The following is a 4,774-nucleotide window of genomic DNA, read 5'->3' on the forward strand; positions in this document are numbered from 1 at the left end:
ATTTCTCTAATAATGAGTGATGTTGAGCATCTTTTCATGTGTTTGTTGGCCATTAGTATGTCTTTGGAAAAATGTTGGTTTAGGTCTTCTGCCCATCTTTTGATTGAATTGTTTTTTATATTGAGCTGCATGAGCAACTTGTATTTTTGTAGACTGATCCTTTGTTGGTTATTTCATTTGCAAATATTTTCTCCCATTATGAGAGTTATCTTTTCATCCTGTTTATGTTTTCTTTTGCAGTGCAAAAGCTTTTTTAATTAGGCCTCATTTCTTTATTTTTGTTTTTATTTTCGTTACTCTTGGATGTGGGTCACAAAAGATCTTGCTATGATTTATGTCAAAACGCGTTCTGCCTATGAGTTTTGTAGTGCCTGGACTTATATGTAGGTCTTTAATTCACTTTGAGTTTACTTTTCTACATGGTGTTAGGAAGTGTTCTACTTTCATTCTTTAACATGAAGCTTTCCAGTTTTCCCAGCACCACTTATTGAAGAGGATTTCTTTTCTCCATTGTATATTCTTGCATCATGTATTAAAAATAAGGTGGCCATAGGTGCATGAGTTTATCTGTGGGCTTTCTATCCTGTTTCATTGATCTATATTTCTGTTTTTCTGTCAGTACCATACTGTCTCAATTAATGTAGCTCTATAGTATAGTTTAAAGTCATGGTGCCTGATTCCTCCAGCTCAGCATTTCTTTTTCAAGACTGCTTTGGCAATTCAGGTCCTTCTGTATTTCCATGCAAGTTGTAAAAAATTTGTTCTACTTCTGTGAAAAGTGCCCTTCATAAATAGAAAGCGATTACATTGAATATGTAGATTGCTTTCAGTGTATACTCATTTTCACTCTGATTCCTTCAATCCAAGCACATGGTTTATCTCTCAATCTGTTTGTGTCACCTTTGATTTTTTTCATCAGCGTCCTATAGTTTTCTGCTACAGATCTTTTGTCCCCTTAGTAGGCTTATTCCTAGTTATTTTATTCTTTTTGTTGCAAAGATGAAGGGAATCATTTCCTTAATTTCTCTGCCTTATTTTTTGTTGTTAGTGCATAAGATTGCAGGAAATTTCTGTGTATTAATTTTGTATACTACAACTTTACCAAATTAATTGATCATTTCTAGCATTTTGGTGGTAACATCTTTAGGATTTTCTATGTATAGTATCATATCATCTGCAAACAGTGCCATTTTACTTCTTTTCCAATTTGGATTCCATTTGCTTCTTTACTTTTCTGAATGCCATGGCTAGACCATCCAAAACTCTTTTGAATAATAGTGGTGAGAGTGGGCCCCTTGCTTTGTTCCTGATCTTAGAGAAAATGCTTTCAGTTTTTCACCATTGAGAATAATGTATGTTGTGGGTTTGTTGTATATGGCCTTTATTATGTTGAGGTAGGGTTCCTCTATTCCCACTTTCTGGAGGATTTTTTTTAAATCATAAATGGATGTTGAGTTTTGCTGAAAGGTTTTTCTGCATCTATTGAGTATTGAGATTATAATGTGTTTTTTATCCTTCAATTTGTTAATATGATGTAACACATTGATTGATTTCCATATACTGAAGATTCCTTCTATCCCTTGGATAAATTCCACTTAATCATGGTGTATAACCCTTTAACATTTTATTGAATTCTGTTTGCTAGTATTTTTTGACAATTTTTGCATATTTTCATAGATGACATTGATCTGCAATTTTCCTTTTTTTGTGTGAAATTTTTGTCTGGTTTTTGCATCAGGGTGATAGTGGCCTTGTAGATTGTGTTTTGGAAGGTTTCTCCCATTTCAGCTTTTGGAAAGAATTTGAGAAGGCTAAATGTTATCTCGTCTGTGAATGTTTAAAGAGTACACCTGTGAAGCTATCTGGCCCTGTGCTTTTTGTTGTTGGAAGTTTTCTAATCACAGTTTCAATTTCAGTGCTTATGATTGGTCTGCTCTTATTTTCTGTTTCTTCCTGGTTCAGTCTTGGAAGGTTGTATCAATATTTTTCTCAGAATTTGTCCATTTCTTCCAGGTTGTGCATTTTATTGGCATATAGTTGCTTGTAGTAGTCTTTTATGATTCTTTATCTTCCTGTAGTGTCCATTTTAACTTCTTTTCCATTTCTAATTTTATTGATATGAGTTCTTTCCCATTTTTTTGTGATGAGTCATGCTAATTGTTTATCTATTTTATCTTCTCAAAGAACCAGCTTTTAGTTTTATTGAACTTTGCTATTGTTTTCTTTATTTCTGCTCTGATCTTTATGGTTTCCTTCCTTCTAACTTTGGGGGTTTTTTGTTCTTGTTTTTCTAATTGCTTTAGGTGGAAGTTTAGTTTGTTATTTGAGATTTTTCTTGTTTTTGAGGTAAGATTTTTTTGCTACTAGCTTCCCCATGAAGCTACTTATGTTAAATCCCATAGGTCTTGTGTCATTGTGCTTTTGTTATCAGTTGTTTCTAGGTATTTTTTAATTTCCTCTTTGAGTTCTTCAGTTATCTCTTGGTTATTTAGCAGCATACTGTTTAAACTCAATGTGTTTGTTTTTTTTTTACAGTTATTTTTCTTTTAATTGATATCTAATCTCATGGTGTTGTTGAAAAAGATGCCTGATATGATTTCAACTTTTAAAAAATTACTGAGACTTGATTTTCAACCCAAAAGTGATCTATTCTGGAGAAAGTTTTATATGTACTTGAAAAGAAAGTGTATTCTGCTACTTTTGGACAGAATGTCCTGCACATATCAACAAATTCCATCTGTGCTAACATGTTGTTTAAGAATCATGATTCCTTACAAATTTTCTGTCTGGATTATCTGTCCATTGGTGTAAATGGGATGTTAAATTCTCCACTATTATGGTGCTACTGTCAATTTCCCATTTTATGGTTATTAGCATTTATCTTACATATTGCAGGCTTCCCTGGTGGCTCAGCTGGTAAAGAATCCACCTGCAATGCGGGAGACCCAGGTTCAAAACCTGGTTTGGGAAGATCCCCTGGAGAATGGAAAAGCTACCCACTCCAGTATTGTGGCCTGGAGAACTCCATGGACTGTATAGTCCATTGGGTCGCAAAGAGACGGACATGACTGAGAGACTTCCACTTTCACTTTCACTTTATGTATTGAGGTGCTCCATAAAATATTTACAATTATTATGCATTTTTCTTGGATTAATTCCTTGAGTATTATGTACTGTCCTTCTTGTTTCTTGTAATATATTATTTATTATAAAGTCTACTTTGCCTGATGTGAGTATTGCTACTGTGGCTTTCTTTTGATTTCCATTTGTGTGGAATAGCTCTTTCCATCCCCTCACTTTCATTCTTATGTGTCCTTAGGTCTGATGTAAGCCTCTTGTAGATACCATATATACATATCTTGTCTTTGTATCCATTCATCCAGTCTATGTCTTTTGATTGGAGCATTTAATCCATATACATTTAAGGTAATTATTGATATGCATAATCCTATTACCATTTTCTTAATTGTTTTAGGGTTTTTTTTTTTTTTTTTTGCATTACTGACTCCAATGGTGTAAATTGACTGTGCTCCAGTTAAATTAAAAAAAGAACTTGCACTTTAAAAATGGATGAGGTAGGTGTTCTACCATCTTAAAAATACTACTAGAGCTACTAAAAAAAATTGCATTCACAAAATAGTTGATAAAAACATTCTTCTGGATTGTACGAGAAGGTAGACAGAGACCCCAATAGATTCGGGTGTGTGATATTAATCACACATAACTTCTTTCTTTCCTGCTCCATCAGAGGCTGAGGTCTCCTCGTTTTCAGTCTCTCCATTTGATGTAGGTAAGTCTTCAGTCTCTTGGTTGGCCACTTCCACCTGTTTTCCCTTTGCTCCTTTTTCCCCTTTTGTTTGCACTTTGCTATCTGAAGATTTATCCTTTGCTGCTACCTTCTTTGGCTTTGTTTCCACTTACACAGGAGCAGATTTAGTTGACAACCTCCCAGGTCTCCTCTTGAGTACCTACCCCACTCCCGATGCTGAGCTGACCTTCCTCTGGGGCACCCTGGCAGTCCTGGGTGTGGGGAGAGGAGTCTGGAAGCTGGTCTGCCTGACCATGGCTGCTCTTTCCCTTGCCTGAACATCTGAACTGCTCATGGGACCTATTCTTGCTTTTTACTGTTTTATTCTCTTTCTTTTCTGCTATTCTGATTGAGTGAATTTTACTACCCTTGTCACCCAAATCACCGATCTGTTTTTATTTTTTTTCATTCTCTGACCTCCTGCTGGTTTCCACTAGTGTATTTTTTGTTTCAGTAAATGAACTCAAAAGTTATAAATCTTTCTTCTTTATAGTTTCTAGCCCTTTGCTGAAGTAGGCTTACAATTCGCCTAGACTTTCATTGATTCTCTCATTGAATTGATCCATTTTTTTGTTGAGTCTGATTCAGATGAACATCTTTACGAGTGTTACTCTGAATTCTTTATCTGCTACATTTCTTATCTCCTCTTCATTTAGTTGTTTTTCTGATATATCCTCGTGTTTGAAAGATATTCTGTAGTTCTTTCATTTTGCCTAACTCTGTGTTTGTTTCTACATATATCAGCTTCATTTGTTGCCCCGCCTTGAAGAATGAACTTATGTAGGAGGTGTTCTATAGGGTCCAGTGGCACAATCTCCCCTGGTCAACAAAGCCAGGCATCCCAGGGGTATCCCCTGTGTGGGCTATATGTGCCCTCCTGTGATAGGTGGACAGCAGTTGTTGCGGGTGTGCTGGTAGGTGAGGTTGGTCCCCATGCAGACTTGGATGTGGCCACTGCAGATGGCC

The 4,774-nt window shown here is 35.7% G+C and overlaps 1 pseudogene; it reads right to left on the reverse strand.

Moving 5' to 3' along the window:
- Nucleotides 1-3,678: 3,678 nt before the first annotated feature.
- On the reverse strand, nucleotides 3,679-4,570 carry LOC110129467 (non-histone chromosomal protein HMG-14 pseudogene; annotated as a pseudogene).
- Between the last annotated feature and the right edge of the window lie 204 nt (nucleotides 4,571-4,774).

This window comes from Odocoileus virginianus, chromosome X, assembly GCF_023699985.2.
Source record: "Odocoileus virginianus isolate 20LAN1187 ecotype Illinois chromosome X, Ovbor_1.2, whole genome shotgun sequence".
Classification (NCBI taxonomy): Eukaryota; Metazoa; Chordata; class Mammalia; order Artiodactyla; family Cervidae; genus Odocoileus; species Odocoileus virginianus.